The sequence below is a fragment of the Carettochelys insculpta genome, chromosome 5 (genome assembly GCF_033958435.1).
Source record: "Carettochelys insculpta isolate YL-2023 chromosome 5, ASM3395843v1, whole genome shotgun sequence".
In the NCBI taxonomy this organism is placed as follows: Eukaryota; Metazoa; Chordata; order Testudines; family Carettochelyidae; genus Carettochelys; species Carettochelys insculpta.
Genome location: NC_134141.1, coordinates 49,963,637 through 49,985,934, shown reverse-complemented (window position 1 = coordinate 49,985,934; position 22,298 = coordinate 49,963,637). Strand labels below are relative to the sequence as shown.

At 42.0% G+C, this 22,298-nt stretch overlaps 1 protein-coding gene across 1 annotated transcript in view; it reads left to right on the top strand.

Annotated features, from left to right (window-relative positions):
• The first annotated feature begins 584 nt into the window (after nucleotides 1–584).
• The window catches only part of SYK (spleen associated tyrosine kinase), an 84,956-nt gene continuing 63,242 nt past the window's right edge, over nucleotides 585–22,298 (top strand). Inside the window, exon 1 of the mRNA XM_074995060.1 lies at nucleotides 585–772. The gene's annotated coding sequence lies outside the window, so the exon portion shown is untranslated. The remainder of the gene's footprint in view (nucleotides 773–22,298) is intronic.

Sequence of the window (22,298 nt, the reverse complement as noted above, 5' to 3'; positions counted from 1 at the left end):
GCAAGAGTCTAGGTTCCATGGGTCCTGCCTCAGCCGTGCGGGTGGGGGAACGTGATAAGCCTCTTCCAGCCCGAGTTTGGTTTCACTCTGCCTCCCCCAGTGGCGTTCCCTTTAACTCTCTGAGGGGCAAACAGCCTCAGGGGGCCGCAGTGTCAGGCTGTGGCGTCACACCAACAAGCAGTCCTGGAGCACCTTACAGACTGCCCACCCTGTCAGCGCTCCAGGAGTGCGTGTTTTCTCGGGGGCAGAAGGGCAAGCGGGGAGGCCGCCGCACAGCCCTCAGGAAACCAACCGCGGGAGGCGGGGAAGCGTTGGGAGTGTCTCCGCGGGAGGCGCTGGCAGCCCAGCCTGCAGCCTCTCCCAGCCTGTCAGGGCTGTTGAGCAAATCAAGCGGGGAGCAGCTGCCCGAGGAGGAAGCGCCTGAGCCGAAACCCTCTGGGAGGAAGTAGCCGGGGCGGCCGCCGCAGAAAATGAGGAAGCCGGGCAGTCACTCCCCCTAGCGCGGGGCTGGGACGAGACACGCGGAGCCTCTTCGCTGCCTGCCCGCGCCGGGACCCGACCCCCGCAGCTGCTGCTTCCGCCGCTCCGGGGCTGGGGCGTCCCCCGGGGGAACCCGCCCCGCCGAGGCGTGGGCGCTGCGGGGGCTCAGCCGCAGCTTCCTCGCGACCAGCAGCCTGCCTTGATCTGCTGCGGCACGCGTCGCTGTCCCGGCCCTGAGCCCGCCGGACCCCCGTTCGCCTCGCCTAGGTAGGAGCCACCCCTGCTGCGGCAGGTGAGGAACCGCGGGCGGGCGGGCAGGGGTGGAGGTTGGGGATCTTCCCGTCGAGACGGTGCAGCGCTCCGCGATAAGGCGGCCGGAAAAGCCCCCTACAGGCACGGGGGGGGTGTACAGCGCCGAGCACGGAGCCAGCTACTGCCCCCTCCCGCGTTCCCTGGCTGCCCCTTAAGGCTCCCTTCGTTTGCGACCGGGCCTAGGGCGGTGTCTGCACCGTTCGATGCGCGCCGCCTTGCATCAAGTAACGCTGCATTTCCTAGAGTGGGGCCCCCAGTTGCAAAACTCACACGCGCTCCCCAGCGAGGTCAAGTTGTTTGCGCCCATCCCGGAGATCCCATTTCAGTCGCCTTCATGGATAATGCTCAAAGTTTCCCTAGTTAGGTTTCTTTGTTACATCCTATGCTTCCTGTTCCCCATACATTGAAAACCAGAGGAGTAAATAAAATAGACAGAAACACTCAGGGTACCCAGGACAAATCAAAAATCTATATTAAACAGCCACTTATTATTGATGATTTTTTAAAAAAATTGAATAAATTAATAAGAAAAATGAACACTGAAAAAGCAGTAAGAAGGAAGCACATTCCACGAAACTGCTTACTGTGAAAAGTGAAATATATCATTATCAAAGCAAACAAGCACTCTGTAAACTACAGCTGTCTTTAAAATCAACACAAACAAGAATAGAAGTAAAGAAGCATATTTAGGTACATGAATATGAAATGAAACTAGTTTGTTCTGAAAACTAAACAAAAAATGATCACGAGATGTTACATAGTGAAGCTAAATGCAGTATTCTAGCTCAGAGTTTTGAAGCCTGATGATTTTTTTAACCGTCTTTTTTTTTTCTCCAATAAAAATTGCAGAATATTACTAGACACATTGAAATGAGTTGGATGTAGCTACTGCTATTTAATTCAATTTTATACCAGTGAAATTTCAATACAGTCACAGGTACATAAAATAGAAGTGTAGCAGTGATGTGTCAGACCAATTCTGCAGCCAATCCGTCATTCCTTTCGTAGGCACAAATACCCTTGACTTTAGTGGAGTGGAATCAAGCCCGAAATAAGGTTTCCTAACTTTGCTTGATTATAGGGTAATTTTTGGAAAGCAGCTCTCTCTTATGTCAGATTTCCATATTTCAACAAGCTGTTTAAATTCACATAATTTTTGTCAGTAGGCTTTATTATGGGCTTTCTCTTGAAAGATCTCCGTGTGCAAACTATTCCCATTTTCTTGACCTTTGGACTCAACTGTGCACTTTGATCCAAATGCACTTACTCTGCACAGATCTGATAAGAATATCAATGTCGAAAACTAACAATCTGAGAGCATTTGGAGCGGGTACTTTTACAGGAACTATGATGCTTTTCTTTCGTTAAGCTCGAGACTGATAATGCAGAAATAAGGAAGCTTGAGATATGAGTGGTTTTTATTTTCTGACATTTTTTTGTGGGGTTAGGAGAAGGGCCTCATCATATATTTAAAACAACTTTTAAATAAATGTTTTAAAACCATTTTAGTAAGATCAGAATGATTACACTAATGACCAATATTTGTTCTGAATTTCATGTTCATTTGGAGGAATTATTAAATCCCTCATGATATTTTTATAAAGCCTTCAGATTCTGCTTCTTCTAAAAATAATAAAGCTCAGTAAAATCAAAAGATGTAAACTTTATTCGAATATTTTTCTGCTTTCAAGTCAGCATGCTTGTACTGATGTCTGGAAAAAAATTAAAAGAACTAAGCCCAGCATAATTAGTGAGCTACGTATTTCAGTGAGGCTACTCAGATACTTTGAGAATTGGAAACAGAATGCTTAAAATCTCGCCATATCAGGCCCTAGAAACTTATCTCATCAAGTTCAACTGATTATTTATTTAGTTTTGCCCTGATTCTGTAATATCCTATTGATATAAGTTGTTGATCCCACATAAGTCAAAAGGTCCAGTCTCATGAGTAAAGATTTCTCTCTCATGTACAAGGGTTTGAAGAGTCAGGCCCTTTAATTATAACCTGAAAAAATGTTTTACTGTAAGAAAAAAATACAAGTATTTCTATATTCTATTTTCATTTGAAATAACGAGAGCATATTTTTAAATGTCTCATCTTGCACTTATTGAAAATCTGTTTTGTTAGGTGGGTAGTCCCACTGATTACTCCGGTATATCAAGGCAGATCATGTGATTAAGATTTGCAGGATCAGACCTTTTCTCCTCACTGTCTGCATAATGGAACAACCAAGGAATATATTAAGCAATTACTTCTGTTCTTGTTAGTATTATAATTTAGGAAATGTTAAAAGATATTTTTCCGCAAATTTGTAGTTAAAATTACAGAAAGAAAATGTTGATTTTGCAACAACAGTTTTAACTTGCTCAAGTGATACCCATTTTTGAAGATTTACTTCTCACAGCACAAAGAATGACAGCAAAAGAAACACATCTAAACAGGGAAAAAAGTGTGCTTTATAGCTGAATTAATGTTGCACTTGAACTCCAATTTTATTTTTTCATTCCCAGACTTTTTTGTAGCTTTCAGTGAGCAATTGCAACATTTTATTAACACAATATTTTAACCATAGTGGAGACTAAATTTCCCTTTCTTAGGGGTGAATCCACTAAGAGCATATGAGATGTTGTTTCAGGTAGGTGCAATTTATATTTCTCTAGGCCAGAACGCTCAATGCAGATCTCACTACAGTGTAAAATTATCGATAAATATAAATTAATCTGCTACAAAATATCATCCTCTGCAGTAGAATAAAGTTATGTTACAACTTTTTTAGCTTCTCTATCGTTCACATTCCAAAACTGAAAATAGGTTATAATTTCCTGTCCATAAAGTCAAGTTGACTGGGTAAGTGCTGCAAAAACATAGAGAAGAAAAAGCATTTTAACTTTATAGTTTGGGTTTTTGTAAAACTGCAGATGATTTCATTGGCCTTGCAGTTCTGCAACTGTTTGTTTTTATCCTTTTGTAAAGCAGTGAGGTTTGTAGCATTGTGATCTGAAAATCCAGCCTGTTGAAGTGAAGCAGTCCCTAGATTGGTAATGAGGCTTAACCTGCTACAAACCCCAGCGCCGCTGCAGATGGTTAGTGAAGCAGGTACGATAATAAATAGCAGGAAGTAAAAGAATAAAAAGTGTATCACGAAACTAAGCATTATAAAATTATACAAACATTTAAGGATTACAAAGCACAGAAGCATTTCCTAAAACTTTTTTAAAATTTCATGAAAATCCTTACTCCATAATGCAGATTCATCACAATTAGCCATGATTTCTTCCCTACACATGATATTTAAAAAAACAAACAAACAAACAAAAAAACCCGCTTACGTGTTTTTAAATTGCTGAGGTAAGTGAGATGAGACTATAATCAAGATTCATATTTTAACGTCATCTACAAGTTGTATAGAAGTCAGTGGAGTTACTCTGTATTTAAAAACACGTAACTGAGAGTAGAATCGAACTTTAAGGTAGTTAATTTATAATTTACACCGCTGAGCACCACTGATCAAATACTGCTCTTAATTACATTCATTTAAACCAATAGGGACTCCACAGACTTTGAGGGAATTGCTGTCCATTTAAAATAGTGTCACAGAGCGAAACTGACTCTCTAGAGTTAGTTGTAATTTAATTTAAATAAGTGAACTGAGAGCAGGATTTGTCCCAAAGCACAGATGATTTTTCAAAGCTGTACTATATTCTGATACAGCGATATTTACATTAAAAATCCAGTGTGGGTGTTTAATACCAAAAATCAGGAAAATGCACAGAAATTTGATTTGCACTGCCTTCCACAACTACACACTTAACAGCACAAGATCTTGTACATCAGTACTCCCACTTCTGCAAGTGTGCCCTTTATCATTAATGTGTGAACTGAGAGAGCTTAATATCTTATGGAGGGAAGAACTTTTGAGTGTAAAATTTCCTCCAGCATTGAAGCCTTGTTACAGTTGATGGCCAATTATGTAGTATATGTCTAAATTAAAAGGGTAAATTATACTGCACATCAGAGCAGATATATGAATTCAGTAGGATGCATTTTGCTAGGAGATGTGTAAAGCAGATGGTAGCATGTGGTGATTATTTTGGTGAATCAGATAACTGGATTGTCTTTTAAATCAAGGGAATGTCCAATAACTAGACAGGAATTATATCTTTTTATGTAAACTGTGACCTATTTTGTTAAAAATGGCATTTCTGTCTGAGATTATTAGGGTGCCAAGAATAATGCATGAAAAAAGAGGACCTCTTTTGGAGTGACAGGCAAAGAGGAAAGTAAGGTGGTGTGTACCAGTGCAGTATGCCATACACTAGTGAGCCCAACCCAGCACCCACAGCCCCAGGGCAGCCCAGCTACACTGTACTCAGACTTCAGCCCTGGTGCTTGGTTGGCCAGGCAGTGAAGTCCCCCACCACCCAGGACATCCTTAAGCTACCTTCACCCCTATCCCCCTGCTTTGACTCCTGCAACCCCGACATCCCAAACATCTGCCCTGAGCCCCGAACAAATCTGCCCAATCCCTATCCTGAGTTCGACCACACCTACACACCTGCCTTGAGCCCCTACACTTACATTTCTTACCAGTACTGTAGTATCACTTCCCACACAACACATTGCCCTGAGACACACAGACCTTCCAGAGGGAGGTCGCAGTATGATAGTACCTGTGAGAAAATTATGTTACTTTCACCCCTGGACAGGTAAATCTTTTATTTTCAATTCTTTTGGGGCTTTGTGTGTCATGCAATGCCTGGGTAAACTGGACTTGAAGAACAGAGCAGATGGACTAGTAAGAGTCTGATGGACATAAAAAAATCCCCATACAAGTCATACAGAAAAAAATATACCAGAAGAGGAGTGCACAATTTTCACCATACTACCCACTAGATATTTGTCTGTAGCAGTAGTAACAGTAGGCATGGATGCTGTTTAGTAGAGGCATCCCATGCCTAAACAAAGGAAAGGGGCCATAACATCAGTACTCCAGAAGAACATTTCTATACTGGCTTCTTCTGGCAAGTGTTAAGCTGCAGTAGGGAAGTCAGCAAGTAACCAAACCTGGTGGTCCAGCAAAAAAGCAACCAAAAGACTCATCATAAAGTGAGACAGGAGGAAGAAAGATCAAGTGATTAGAAAATCAATGTTAAAGATGTTCTGAATGGCATGTATTAGAGGATGAGGGAACAAGAGCAGCTGGTACCATAGGTACTAGAGAGTATTTCATGACCAATGTTTCATTTAATTTCCTCCATCCATGTGTGGCTTATGGGTTTGTTTGTTTGTTTGTTTTTTATGTGTAGGTTTTGAATCTCTCCTGAGTGGCCTCACAAGTAAATGCACAGCTTACAGGGAACACTGTTCATGGCTCATTTCTGGACTGGTTACAAAGAAGCTGTAGGGATATGGAGCTCTAGCAGTTGCAGAGTAAGCATGATGCTGTGATCCAGATCCAGCAGCTAGATAGGCTGAACCTCAGTGATACCAGTATTAATCATTGTTCCATAGGGTAATGTAAATGGGTGCTTACATTCAGATCACTTTGCAATACAATGGGGAATATTGCTCAGACAGCACAAGAGAACATTTGTTGGCTACCAAATATTTTCTCAGCCTTTCAGCTTCTTACAGAAGCGGAAGTAGCAATGCAACAACTAAAGATGTATTGCCCATTGGCCCAGATCTCTCAGGAGTTAGGTGCATCCTCCTGCAGAGAATGATAAAAAGGCTTGTATTAAGAGAATTTTCCCTCCCATTGTCAGACTATTTCTGATTGCCTTCTAAGGTAAAATGAATAAATTTCAGCAGTTTTAGCTGAGCTGTTTGTTCAGTGGGCACAGAAGAGTATCTAGAGAACTCAAATGTAGATCTTCTCTGGAATAGTTTAGTGACCCGGTGAGGTGTTAGGAGTGGTTGGAAGCCTTTCCTAATATAAAATGTCCTTGAGTTAAATGTCCTGGTTGATTGGTGAAGGACAGACAGGGAAAACTGTCTCCACTGTTGGAGGAAAAGTATCAAGGCCTCTTATATGGAGGAGGGTTGATAGCTTTTGTAAAAGATGCTCTTATGCAGGCTTTGCTTACAGCTTGTGAACCTCAAGTGTTGAGCTTAAGACAGTATAACTTTCCCTATTAGTAAAATTAATTTTTTTTTTCTTTTGTCCTTTCTTGGTGGAACCCTTTCCTTTGGGAGTGAACTTGTCTGCCTGACAGCATATCTTCCTGCATGGACGTAGGGGAGATGCAAATTGCATCCTTTCTACACCCAGGAGGGTTAATCACACCTGTTTCCTGTTGATACCTTAATATTAGAAAAAAATAGACTAACTCAGTATAGTTCCAGCAAAGTCTACAAGGAGCATTGTTAAATAAACTTTTCAGTGTAATCCTTTCTGTCCTAGCAGATGAGAAGACAGACTAATTTGTATCAGAGGGGTAGCCATGTTAGCCTGTATCTGCAAAAACAACAAGTCATTTGGTGCCTTAATCTATACCTTGTTAGTCTGAAAAATGCCACAGGACTTCTAACGGTTTTAGATTAATTTATGCAACTGCCCTGAAAGTGTTGCATTTGCTTTTAAGTAAGATGGTGTAAATTGAATTTGTCAGTATGGATCTTGTGTCCAATGACATCTGCCTGAATGAAGAAAGGACCTGATTCTGCCACTTTTGTTTGTATTTAGTCGTACCTTAGCAGAGTAAGGTGATTCTCCATGTAAGGGCAGCATAATAAACCCAAAGTGAGCCTGTATAGTTTAGTGTTTATCTAACTTTATGTGATCTGAGAGAGAATCCAAAGAAGAAGAATACCTGGAGAGAATCAACATTTAAGAAAATACTTTAACAGCAAATTTCACCACATGAATGAAATAGTGTGTGATGTAAGGCTTCTTACTGTGTTAAAACATGTGTTTATGGTGGTTGATAATAGCTCTTTCATTAAGGAGAATGTTTGTTATTATTTATGTTTAGGGTTTTTAGAGCTAAATTCAAGTCTCATGCTCAAAGCTGAGTAGGAAACTGGAGTCAAAATTCTTTAGGCAACTTTCAGTCTCTCAGTCTGAAACTACTAGTTTGAAAGGTGCTGTGAAATCCTCAATAGGTCAGATATTAAACCTATTTTTAGGACAGTATATTATACGGAAAGTGATTTCTATTCCAACCATTTATTTATTTATTTATTTATTTATTGGTAAATGATCCTCAAAGCACTGAATAAATTTAAAAATACACTACTAATTTTATTTTCTGCCTACATTTAAACATGGTGGGGAATGCATGTCTCCAATGTTCCCTCTAATTTTTTTCCATCCATATTCAGAATAAATTTTATTATGTGCACTGAGGCATATTTGGATATGCACCAACAGTAGAAACGTGTTGCTGGCTGTGAACGCTCTGCTAGTCAGCTGTGCAGCATCTGAATTTCTCCTTGGCAGTTGCCAAAGTGCTCAGTTTACAGGGAATACTGCGTGTCACCCACTGTGATATTCATGCACAATTCTTCTTCATGGAAGCAGGTGCTTGGCTTTTGCTGAACACCTCCCATTTTCAGCGTGGGCTTATATTTTTCCCCATCTCATGTTTTTTGTTGTTTTTTAGGTGGGATACTCCTTTACTAGGCAGCCTCAGCTTCCTGAGTTGACATACTTGAATTGAGAGAGGTAGCTATGCTCCTGGAGCCCATGCTAGAAAATCGTAAATAGGGATGAGCCAAAAGAGTGTTGGAAGACATGGTGTACTTACATGTCCACATTTAGTGCCTGAGCATCTCCTGGATGACACCCACCAGCCACAAGTCCAGTTGCAATCTCTGGGAGTCGACGATGCACAGCAGTGTGAGGAGGTGCTCACCATTTTATGGCAATTGGGCAGAAAATCTCCAAGGTTAGCCTCTCTGGAAACGTACTGTTCCTCTTCTACTGCATCCCAGTGCTTCAGAGTCTTCTCCTGCATGAAATACAGTGGTACACCCAACATTTTTAAAAAAAGTTAACCTCAAAAAGAGCTTTAGGTGAAAATTTGGTTCATATTTTTTCTTTACTGGTTTATCATAATGGCCTGGGGATTATGGTCGTGATCTCTAAAAGGAGAACAAGCTCCATCTGGAAACATGCTTCACTGATGTATTACTGCCACTGTTTCACAGATCCAGAAAATATTGGGGGCACTGGATAGTCAGTCATGGTTGCAAGTGTATGGAGACAGTTTTTATTTAGTTGCTAAGCTATTTTTCCCATTTCTGCAAATGCATTTCACAGTTCACCTTGTCTGCTGCAATGGTTTCTTTTGGTTTCTATGTTTAGCAGCCAAGTTGTGCTGTTTTATTTTCACTTTTTGTATGTTAGCTTTTTTCTTGATTTGTATCCTTTTCTGTTGCTTTTTTTTTCTTTTCTGTGTCATTGTATTTTACATTTTTTATAAATCATGTCTAAACATAAGGCATAGAAAACAGCAGAAGAGTAATGTCACCTAATAGCAGCATATGACCAGGAATCAAATGAATGCAAACAGGAGAAAGTAGGCATCAGTAACCATTTTAGGAGGGCTGTGCAACTGCCAGAACCACCCCTGTGCCATTTCTAACTGGTACTGACTGCTGCAAGTTTCTGTGGCAGGTCAGCGTGGGCGGGTGCCAGGTGGTAGCTGGTTACCTGTCAACCCTGTTGCCAATCCACTGTTCTTCATGTTTCCCCTCTTGCTGTCCCCTCTCTGCTTTTCCCCTTTCCCACACCCCACTGCTCCTTCATATCTTTCCCCCCCACACCTGCCCCAACAGGGTGCATCCTGCTTCCTGCACTGTGCAGAGAACCAGCCACTGGTCAAAGTGCTGAGCTCACCAGCAGCCTGGCTGGCAGGCTCTTTCCATACCCTACTGTGTTGAGCAGGGCTGGTATCCCAGGAAAGCCCAAAGTCCTCCAGCCTTGGGGAGGGTAGGCAGGCCAGGAAGAATTGTGTCCTGAATGTGCCAAAGCCCCACACATTGCTTCCATATTTTGTTGTTTAGCTCAATAATTAAGCATTAACATTGCCTATTTGTTCTATGAACTGGTTAAATAACTGTACTTCCCAGTATAGGTTTGTCAGTATGATAATAGAATAAGAGTTAATGAACTTTATTACTACTCTGTAATTATTGTATACACACACACAAATTCATTTTGTGCAGCTAGGAGAAAATCCTGCTTCTTTTCCACCCAATTTACTCCAGCAGTGCATTGGGTCTACAATCAAACCCATTACACATCCCTGTGGTGCTGGCATATTTGGTTTAACTGTCAGTGCACAGGAAAAATCTCACTTATGCACAAGTATTGAGGAGTAGGCTATCTACAGGACAGTCCACCAGAAATATATCAAATGCTTTCAATTCAGCATTAGCAAATCCCCATCAGGTCCTAAATCTGGTAACTCCTGGTGTGGGTACCACACACTGACAATCAGTTTGCCAATGAGGGATCATCCTTATATCCACATAATGCAATTTGTTTCACAGCTGAAACATTTCCTTTCACAGAGGGCATCTTTCTGCATTGATGGCAGCATACACATTCCCTAGGCAGGAGGAAAGGGGATGATTCAATAACCACAAAATGTTTGATTTGTTTATAAAAAAGTGGAAATAATACTTTAACTAAATTGAAAAAGAAATAGTAGGACCCTACTCACATCACACTGGAAGAAGGTATGAGCAAGGACATTCTCTAGCTATGTGATGCACAAATGACAGGCATGTTTCTGATCATTTAATTTACATAAAGGACCTAATTAGGATGAATAGATTTTCAAACCAATGCAAGTCAAGGGACTGTGGGAAATGACAGTCCACCAGGCAGGGTTTTGCTGGTGAGATGAAGATGCTTAGGGTTGGCAATAGTGCAGTATGTGAAAGGCTAAAGGGGTGGGGCGGAAAAAGCTGTCCGTGATGTGTACATGAACTCAGCCAAACTGACACCAATATCATTGGTTCATCTGGACGGTGGCTGTTTTCAGGGGGTCACAAATGAAAGGGGTTACAAAAACCAGGACAAAATAATGTTTTCTCTGTAGTTCAGAAGATACACTGGGACAGGTACTGAACACAAGGACAGTCCAAATTTCAGAGACATGCGGTTATCTTAAATCCCTTCCTGCTTTTGTTGATGTCAGTGGCAAAGCTCCCGCTGACTTCAGTCTGGAGAATTTTGGGTGCAAGATATGCCTAGTGGTTCGAAAACCTCCTTCTGTATAATATTCAGCATATGGTATGACCTGTTCTCAGACCAAAACTTAATTCAGCTGGAACTTGTTTCAGAATACAACTCAGTATCCTAACAGGGATTTTTTGTTTTGTTTTGTTTTGTTTTAAATGGCTTACAGGAACATTTATAGCTTACAAACAACTCCAAGAAACCCAGGCAATTCAAACTTAAGGGTAAATGTAACTGAAAGTCAACTACTTTAACATATGAACATACGCACAGGAAGGTCTCCTCTCAAATAAAATTATTATATCTAATGTCTGAATAAGTATTGAGGCAGTGGTGGAAATGGAACATGCTGTGAGGGAGATCAGTAGACTTTTGGAATGTAACAATCAGAGAATTCAGCAGACAGTACTGTGCAATAGGAAAGATTTTGATATGCAAGTAAGGAGTGTCTTAGAGTGTGAAGTACAATCAACAGCAGAGACAAATAAAAAGCAACTAGACATCTGCGATCAAAGTTTAGTGAAACCAGAGTCAGAAACAAAAGCATCAGAGTGATCAGAGAGGATGGAAGTGGTCAGGAGACATGTTGGGTCAAGAGTAAGATCTGTATCTACCACCTAATGAAAGTAGCTTTATTGCGACTGAGAGCGTGGAAGCCAGACTGGTGCAGAGGAGGTGATTGCAGGCTTTGAGGTGGGTGGAGAGGCATGGGAAGAAGTATGCAGATGTACTGCCTAAGGCTTTCCTACATAGTGCTGGCAGCCCTCCAGGAAACCCCATCATGCTACAGGAAGTGTGCTGGTGATCCCATGGTCACAGAGGTCACTCTTTTCCTGGAATCAGTATTGAACTATGTTCCACCATGATGTTAAGGAAAATTATGAATTATATATCTCTGTTTTGAGACATATGAAGTCAAAATACAGCCCGCCTGTGATCATTATGGGGATTTTGGGTAATAAATAGAAAAATTAGTCTTTCTAGTTTGCATGGTTGAGTTTCAACTGCTCTCATAAACTGCATATTATTAAACAGTTTCTATGTTCCTCAACTTCTGGAAAATTTTCCCTTTCCTCGGGCTTCTTGTAACCAAACCTTTGCTTTTATTTCAGGCAGTGAAAACCAGAGGTACTCCTGAACCAAATTAACAGTATAATTTACATGCCTAGGCACAGGAAAGTTACTAGCAATCTGTTGTGTCAAGTATATGAAGATGAGAAATGAGAACTGAATTAATGATATTTTGAAATCCTCATACTTATGAAAATATTATAAAAATGTAAGTTTCTGCTTTCAAAGTGGAAAAATATAAGTATAGATTTTTTAGCATCTGTAAGACCTGCCTGCCACCCCTAATTCTGCAACCTATATATCAACCTCAATCCATGCACAACCCACAAAAAAAGATATCCAATAGCTACAAATATTTGGATGATGTTGTGGTTGTTGTTATTGGCTACGTATACACTAGCCCCAAACTTCGAAATGGCCATTTCGAAGTTTACTAATGAAGCGCTGAAATGCATATTCAGCGCTTCATTAGCATGCGGGCGGCTGCGGCACTTCGAAATTGACGGCGCGTCAATTTCGAAGTGCCCTGGCCGCCCGCATGCTAATGAAGCGCTGAATATGCATTTCAGCGCTTCATTAGTAAACTTTGAAATGGCCATTTGCGTGGCCATTTCGAAGTTTGGGGCTAGTGTAGACAGCCATTATATGTTATATTGCTTTTGCTCCCTTCTGTGCTAACTCTACTACACTTTTTCTACAAATCAAGGTAAGTCTGTGGCCTGTAATGCATAACCAAATTGTTCTGATGTGACTCCAGAGTGATGTGTAATATACTGTATGTTTCATCTTGATCCAGACCCTCAGCTGGTGTCTGCTGATATAGCTTCATGGATTTCAACAGAGCAAATATTAGAGCACTGTTAGAAGATTTGAGCTTGTAAGAATATTAAGTAAGTCAAAATCCTACATATAGTGACTTTAAATAAGACTACAAAAGAATTCCTCAAAAATCAGTATTTAATTCATTTGGAAGAGCAATATGGAAGGCAGTCACTGTGCATGAAATGTTTTAGGAAAGACTTGCATATTAATGCTGTTTAAATTTCTCTTCAGTATGTTATCAGATAAATGTGGAAGTTAAAGGTGTAAAAGATCTAGTGGATTATGATTTTAAGACATGCTTGTTCCTGTCAACATCTGTTCACTGTTCTGTTAAGTCTAGTTTTGAATGTGCCAAACAATAAGGGTTCCCACTTCTTTGTTGGAAGAACATTGCAGCATACTTCATCTTGTTGGCATAAAGTTGTTGTTTTAAATTATATTCAGCCTACAGCTTCCTTTTTGTTAATTTCATCCTATTGTTCCCAGATGTATTCTTGTGCATTACACTAAATTCCTCTACATGCTTGTTTTTCATGCTATTCAGATATGTGCAGATTTTTTTCAATCAGAAACCCACTTTATTGACAGCTAGCCATGTTTTTTTAATCCCTCTCAATTTAGTTCCTCTACTCCCAAGAATAAGGTTGCAAGAGTAGATAACCTGGCTGTACCCAGATTCCTTTTAGCATTACTGTTTTTTTCCTTGCTGATGTTCACATTATTTGTTTTATGGTAGCATCATAGGTGCCAGATATGTTGTACTATATGAGTAGTACAAAAAGATGGTCCCTAAGTATAAGAGGCAAGAAGTAGACATAGTGGATGGGGAGGGAACACAGAAATGGCTTCTTTGTAACACGTTCCTAAGTAGCATTATCCAAAACTATAAATAATGTGCTACTAAATTCTGGTGTAATTTCTGTTTTGTATTTCTGCTGTTTGGGTGTGCAGAAGTGTAGAAAAGCCTGCTTCCCTGTCGTTATGCTTTTCACCATATGGCAGAGGTACACAACACTGACTGCCTCATTGACAGTTTTGCTAGCCACCTGTGGTAGCTCCTAATTTGCTTATATATTTACATATATTATTTTAAAAAAATGTAAACCAAACATATTTGCTTATATGTCTATCGTCCTTGATAGATTGTTACAGGGGAAGGTGTGATTTAGACCCCTTTGTTGTCTCTCTTAGCCTGTTACCAGAGGTCTGAGCTTTTGCTTCCTTTACCTTTCCTGAGATTCAGTCACTCTTTGATTGTATCTCTGGGCTGCAGCCCCGCATCTCCCAATTGTGTTAACCTGACAGACCTAACTGTCTTTCTCCTCTGCAAGAAATTTTGTTGCAGGAACCTGTGATTATCCACTGATCAAAATAGCCTTTTCAAAACCACTGTATTGTTAATTGCCCAAAGGATGTAAGAATCAGAGCAAACGGTTAAAATAACAAAAGGCCTACATGTCTGGGTCTTTTTCTTTCCTTGCACGATTTGGTAAACGCCACTTAGCCCAGATAGCCACCCCACCAATTCTAGGCTGGGGGAAGGAATACTTCCCTACTGCAGTGTCTGTCCTGAGCAGCTGAGGCTCACTTACAACTCCACCACCTTCTAGGCAGGGGTTTTAACCCTTCACTTTCCTTTGCATTGTAGGCCCCAGCCCAGGAAAAATAAGCCTGCTGATCTTGAGGGAGCCATACCTGGAGTGAGTAGGCACTTTCCAATGAATAGACAACCCATTTTTTCTTAAGGACTTTTGAATTATTTTTCCTCCCACCTTTAAATACTTGATCTGTACTCATTATTTTGTTTCCCAACAGGCCCATACTAACTATTGAATTAAATCAATCTAGTTACATATTCCAGTAGCCCCATGTCAACTCACAAAGCCAACGCTGGACAGGATTTATGGGATTCACTTCAACACAGAGCCAATTTAGGGATAATAGTACTTTATTAAGCTTATCTACTCCAAGTTACTGCAAATTATTCACAAGGTACACATTAATAAGCCAAGAACAACAGGAATGTCTGAGTCTGGACAAGAGGCTATTTGGCATGCTTACATCCCTTCTGCCATGAGGAGTTCTGGTCCCAAAGTGTCTCACATCAGGGCCGTGGTGATTGTTGTTCCAGCTGGGGAAAAGTCTGGGGTACTCCTGAGACTGAGAGTCTGAGACTGAGGTGGGATCTCACAGTGATGTTATCTCTTAGCTGTTTACTTGGTGTGCGCATGCTGGCTCAACATCACTTTTAATGTTGTCATGGGGCTGAAGCCAAGGTTGCCCGGGTTACAGGTCTCTCTGTTTCCCACATCTAAACGCAGATGTCAGGAGATGATATGGCTATCTCATGTTTATGTTTGCGGGGTTCACGGCTGTAACAGGCCGTAACACAGGGATAGGAACGTGGTTGTACAGGCTGCTCTTTAAGGCCTTTAGGCCAGCAGGCAGGTCTGCTGGCATGTTACATGACACTCCTCTCCTTGGCATTGGCCAGGTTGTGACCACCCAGTGTTCCACACCCAGTGTAGCAAGCATAAAATATATAGCTTGTTTCACATGCATATATACAGCACAAAGATGCTAATATAGGTAGCATATTCTAATACAGTAAATTCTAATTAATAGGCAGATGATAATGACTAGGAGGGCTAGGGTAGAAGACCGTAGGCATTATGTGACCACCCCTTGAAAATATTCCACCAATGATGAACAGTTAGATCAGACTTCACCAAGCATAACAAATCACCTAAGGCATATTGCATACAGGTGTGTATATTCCCTAATCTCTGCCCCTGTGCAGCCAAAAACTGGGTGACTGCAGGTGTTTTGCAAAAAGTTGTCCAATTGGGGAAAAGCTAGTCCCAGGGGAAAGGACACCTGTGGGTTCAAAAGGGAAAGTTCAAAAAGGTTGATCCTGGCTGGTAGCCCAATACACACTGCCTGTAGTGGGGTCTGGCACAAAAATAATGTGGCAATGGCACACTTGTACAGGGGGAGCATGGAAAGGTCCATCCTCCTGCTCTATAGTGTTCACAGATGACACACTTAGGCAGACTTGACTATGGTTGAACACCCAGGTGGCGTTACTCTCAATAGGGTACCATATGCAGGTTGCTATACTATGCTTTATGCTGCAGGATGCTGGTGCCAGGGGTGGGAGAGGGCAAGGCCATGCCTTGCCTCACCATTGATCCTTATGGTGCAGATATGTGTCATTCAATCCTACCAGTATCTATGTCCCTGATATCTCTAGTGCCCACACAGAAAAGTTAAAACATCTCAATAGGGACACAAAGTCACACTATGTCCCTGGGGGTTGAAATGGCTGAGGGACAGCCACCTCAGGACCCAAAAGCAATGTCGTCCCACAGCTCTGAGTCAATGGTACACTGGACATATCCCTTGGAATATACTATGAAGCAGTGGCAACGCAATTTTAAGCTGAGTGGGGGCAGCCGTACTTAATAGCTCGTACAACTTTTAGTGCTGGAAGCTGACCAGCCATGCATGCCAATGCCAGCTTCACTGTGGGGGTGAGATCCACATAAGTGCTCCATAAAGAGGAGTTTACCCCCTTGGTAAATGTAGGGTGCCTAGAAAGGTGGTCTTTAACGTTCAAACCGATAGTGCAGGTGCTACAGCATCAGTCCTACCAAGCTTTAGAAGCTTATTCCCTAGGGTGCCAATATTAAAAGAATGTAGGATACCCGCCCCCATCACCACCCCTCTCAATATGGCGGCAATCACACAGTGACGAATACATTACAGTGTTGGTGGTTGCCATTGTTCAAAGAGCTTATGCATACAATGCCCAAATGGGACCAGGATACAGGTATCAGGCAATAGTAGTGCAGTGGGGGTGGCAGCATTAACAGCGTATTGAATAGGGATAGACCAAACCTGTGCTAACAATTGCAGATGGCCATACCCTTGACTTCCATTAACATTATACAAGTAAGGAGGATGGCTAACAGACAAAGTAATATTAGGACATGGGGGAAAACAAATACACTTAATGAGTGTGAGAAAACAGGTTTGATTAGCAAAAGGTATACTAGATGCACTATTATTTTCACACCAATTGACAGTGGTGTTTATTGTAGTCCAAAGGGTGGTATTTTGCTTGTGAGTGCATGCTGGCTCATGGTGATGGGCCCCTTATGGCATCGTGCAGGGTTACCATTTTGGGTGGACAGCTGTGGCTGGAGTCACAGGTGTAATCATTGATGGTATGGCTTGGAGAGCTTTTTTCTGCAAACAACTCAAGCATTGTAATAGTATTAGTTATGCACACAAGTTAATTTATGGATCCAGGTTTTAGCTGCATTTTCTATGCCTTTCCTTTTAATTTGCCTGACAAAATACATGTGAGCGAGGTTGTGGGTCTTAGGCACCACACTAGTTAGTTTAGGCAGATGCTAGGCATTTGGGTTTGCAGGAGTCCAAATATAGTGCTGGGCCCTGCCAGTTTTATTCCCAGGTTACATGACATCTGTGTTACAGGGGAGTAGTTGATGCTGTGTCATAACTAGAAACCAACCGGATAGCACATGGAATTGACAAAAAAAGCAGCAAGCTGAAGCCATAGCTTCAAAGCACTTTGGGCAGGATCTTATGGCAGCAGTGTTTTACTTCTTTTTCATTTGGTCTAGCCTAGCCTGAAATATTGTGAACCCATGTGTATATTCATGTTCACATAGCAATATAGACAACTGAACAATGGTGGTAATAAGATAAACACAAACACAAAATACAAAACCACACTCTTTAATGTGACAGTGAACCCCTGGTGTTTTAGGTTGTTCTTCAGTAAAGACCAGTTTTTCCTGTTTCTGAAAAGCAAAAAAGAACACCTTTCTAGCCCTTTGCAAAGGTGGGGATGGGGGCAGCGTATTTATTGCTGGAAATACTCCTTTAATTTACAAATATGCTTAGTTATCTTCAAACTGGGCAAGCTACTTACTCTGAATTTTCTCCAGACCCTTCAGAGTTAACGACTTACTCTTTCCCTCTAATCGCTTGCTCCCTCAAAAATGCAGTCTTTATTAGTTCAGATCTCATCATTTGAAGTAGTATTGCAGGGATCTGACTTTCCCATGTCTACACTCATTACTTTCCGTATTCCTTCTAATATGCCCTCAGGGCTCTCAGACTACAGCTCTCCTTATCAGATGCCTGACTGCTTGTGTGGGCCCAATCCTGCTTTCATAATTAAAATGTTTCTTTCTAAGGACACAGGCTTTACCTCCACGCAAATATAGCAAGGAGGGTGGCCTCCCTAACTAGCCCCACACATCTCTGAGTACTTTTCTCGATCAAGTCTCAAATTTATTCCTGCTGTCAGCTAACTGAGCAAAATGCCTTGTTACAGTGCCAAACTGCAGCAGTATCTCCTTCCCTTGCTGGTGCTAGGGACTGGAAAGCCAATTTACCAAAACTCCTCTTGAGAAGAAGCCTCCTTACAAGAACTCCTATGCTCAAACACCTTTTCCAAAATACACTCACAACATAACAAACAAGTTTCCCTGTTCTCTGTCTTAGCCTCTCTAAACCCTATACCACATACCAGGGCAGAGACTCTAAGCCCTATCCTTTTCAGGATCGATCCTACTATGTCTGGGGGCATATACGACCTTAAAATTTTCCTTAGCCAGTAAGTTGGACAGTGGGATACTAAACCTCTCCTCACTCACCCATACTGTGACTGAGGGTATACAGCTTTTACAGAAAATATAGAATGTTTTCCCAACTTGCACCTCGCTTGTGGGGGGGCAAGGTATCTTTTCAGAGCAGGGAATGCAAGAATGCTGAATTTATTAAGAATACAATGTAAAAGCAGCTAACCCATACTTTGTAAAACAAACAAACTAGCCACACACTACAGACACACAGAGTTCTGCCAGTTGCTGTTAAGAGTTTACCAGCCTGTTGCTCACTTCCACCCATTGATCAGACAGGCAAGGAATGAGATGGGATCAGATTTTGCTTTGGTCCAGACAAAGATCTCTCATGGAGTGGTGTTTCTGAGACAAACTCAGCATCATAGCAAAGCTCCTCTGCACAGTCTTGTTCTCTTAGGTCTTCAGGCTGCTCTTTAAGGCCTTTAGGACTGCAGACAGGTCTGTTGGCATGTTACATGACACCCCATCTGGCTCTGCATTGGCTACCTTAATAGCTAGTTCATATGTTTATAAAATCTCGCAAGGAGTAAGGGAGGTTGACGGGAGAATTTCTCCCATCGACCTTCCTTTGTGAGGGCAGCCAGGTAGGTGAATTTTAGGTAAATCAATTCTTGCTGTGCACTTGCCATAGCTAGAATTGCATATCTACAATCAACTTTAATATCTTGTGTAGACATGGCCTACGTGACCTTAATTAAAACACAACACTTGGGACTGTTTAGGGGGTCACAAACTAAGCTGGCTCAAAAGTTACACATTATATATCTCTGCCCTCATTTATGGTATTTTTTTTTCTCCGTTTGACTTTGACCCAAATACTTTCCCCTGTGAAATGACCACTTAGTTATGCGGATTGTTTGTGGATTAGGGTATTACTTCACATGAGCAACAGTTCCAGAATCTGTCTCTAAATAAATGGGTTTCGAACAAGATAGTTCCCTAAGAGCTGTGGAAGACAGATTTTCCTGGTTCTCCTTTACATTTGCCTGTCCACTTCTGCATAGCATCCTGGTCTGTTGAATAGTAACAGAGAGGAAGCCGTGCTAGTCTATACACTATCAAAACAAAAAGCAGTCAAGTAGCGCTTTAAAGACTAGCAAAATAGTTTATTAGGTGAGCTTTCGTGGGACGGACCCACTTAAAGCTCACCTAATAAACTATTTTGCTAGTCTTTAAAGTGCTACTTGACTGCTTTTTGTTTTGATCATGGTCTGGTATATCTGGTGATTTGCACCACAGACAACTTCTCTTATTTGCTGCTGGATTATTGATAGGGTTATATCAATCCCGGAAACAAAGGCAAGTCAGTTATGTAGGAAACCACTCTACAAGGAAGAACTCCAGAGAGAAAAGTTTTCCAGGGCTTTGCATGTGCTGTTGTACTAGTGTATATGAGAGCCCTTATATTGAAAATTTAAACACTGTCACTTGACGAATATTCCTAACAGTTCTTGAAGATGAATTCATGCAAACCTAAGAAACTCATACTGAACTCTGTCAAAATTAATATGTCACCTTGTGAACTCATATCTAACATGTGATTCTCTTCTATGGCTTCATATATATATATATGGATTATAAATATTAAAGAGGCCTGTAAGGATTCTTGCTCTTCTTTCTGCTGTGACTGAGAAATCTTCAAAATGTTTAAAGGAGCTGCTGCTGCTGCTGCTGCTGCTGCTTCTGTGCTTTAGCAATCTTTATTTCATCTTCTAAAAAATTAAGAACTAAGGTTTTGTCGCTGAGGGCAGTCCTAATATTTTCTCATCAGCCATTGACAGTGCAGCTGTGCAGAGTATAGCTGTCTCTTGGTTAAATTATGGAGCTTTTGGGTGTCCACCTGCTTCAGGGAAATGGAAATGTCTGTGATTTTGTTATGTTGATGGACAGATAAACATCTAAGTACAGACAAGCAGTGCACTGATGACATTATAAGAGTAACCATTTACATTTCAGTAGGGTATTTCACAGAACCTTTTGTAAGAAACTCCTTGCTTCAAATATTCTGCTTCAAATATTCTACCTCAAATACTCTATGTATTTTTTTCATAGAAAGCCTATTCAGCCTGTGATTTGCATAGCTTTCCAAGCTATCCAGAGTACAGAAGACTAAGGATATTGGATCCACATTGGACCGACTTATACAGGGAAAAGATTGGCTTACTGGACTGAAATGACTGTAGCTGATGTGGAATGAGCTCCCTGTATTGTACATTTTACCTCCTAACCTGTGAGTGCAGACCTGCTTACCTGGGAGGCAAAAGGGGCAATTGTCCTGGAGCCCAGCAATTCAAAAGGGCCTGGGGCTCCCAGCTGCCGTCATGGCTACTGCAACAGGGTGGCAGCTGGATCTCCAGGCCCTCTAAATTGCTGCCAGACCACGGAGCAGCATGCTGCATGAAGCTCTGGGGGCTGGCTGGGGTGGGCAGGGAGCTCCATGTGATGCTGAACTGACTGCCCCCAAACCTGCCCCTTTCACCTAAGTCCCCTTCCAGGGGTGTAGAGTGCCCCCACCACCTTTACCAAGGGCCTCTCAAGTCTTTTGTGCGCCTCCCCCCCATGAGTGGAATGTCTTCCTCATTCTGTGACCCTGAAATCCTTGGGAGTTTCCACGATCTGAGTCATAGTAGAAGGGGGAACAAGCACCATATATTGGTTGAAAGGATGAGACATAATTTCTACCTGGGAAGAGGGTTCTTCATACCTTAGTCTCCTTTTCTTGTTTGGGGGAGGAGAGTGAGGGGTGGGTCTTGGACATTTTAGTAGTATTGATATTCCTCATTCTTTCCTGGGTGTACATCTGGGTGGAGGTGACCGTGAGGAGACTTAGAACAAGAGGCTCATCTGGCAAAACTGTCATAGCTCTGTTAGTCACTGAAACTATATGAATAGTCAGCAGCTGAAAATTTGGCCAGTGAACCTGCAACCAATTTGTAATTCTTGGGTGGCTCATCTGTGCACCCTCAATCCACGGGGGGAGGTATACAGAGCTGAACTTCAACACAAATCCACATACCTTACTGGATGACATGTGAGGGACTTCTCAAGAAGAATCTGGAAGAAATCCCCATAATTCACTCCTGCTTGCCCCACCTCTGATGCCCTAAGGGAGGGTTTAGTACAGGGCTGGGCAAAATACAGCCTGCCTACCCACCCACTGGATCTGGCCCACAAGAGCCCCAGCTAGCATCCCAGACCCTCCCCTGAATCTTCCTCCACTTTTCCTGCACTCATGTAACCCAAACCCTCTGCACCACTGCTTTTGAATCCACACCACTTCCCACCCCCTGCACCCCTCATAGACCCCTCCTCCAGGTCACAGTGCCCTCTCAGACTCTTCATCCCTCCTCCAGGTCAGAATCCTCTCCTGCATTGTGCTACCTCCAGACCCTGCACCCCAATCTCCTCCTCCAAGTCACTACCCAAACCCCTGCTTCCTGCTCCTGCACACCTCCTGCAGGTTAGAATCCTGTCCTGCACCCATGCCCCCTTCTGGACCCTGCAGGCCAATCCCTTGTCCCAAGTCTCCTTCCACACCCAGCCTCCATCCCAGACCCTGCACTTCCTCCATTAATATCCTTGAAGAGCATGCCCTTTAACCACTTAACAAATTCTTGGAGTGGACCCAATCAAAAATTATTGCCCACCCTTGATTTAGCATGCGCTTACTTCTATGCCCAGCATCTGCGTTAAGTGAGGCTGTATATACACTAGGAGATAAAATCAATATTATTAAAAT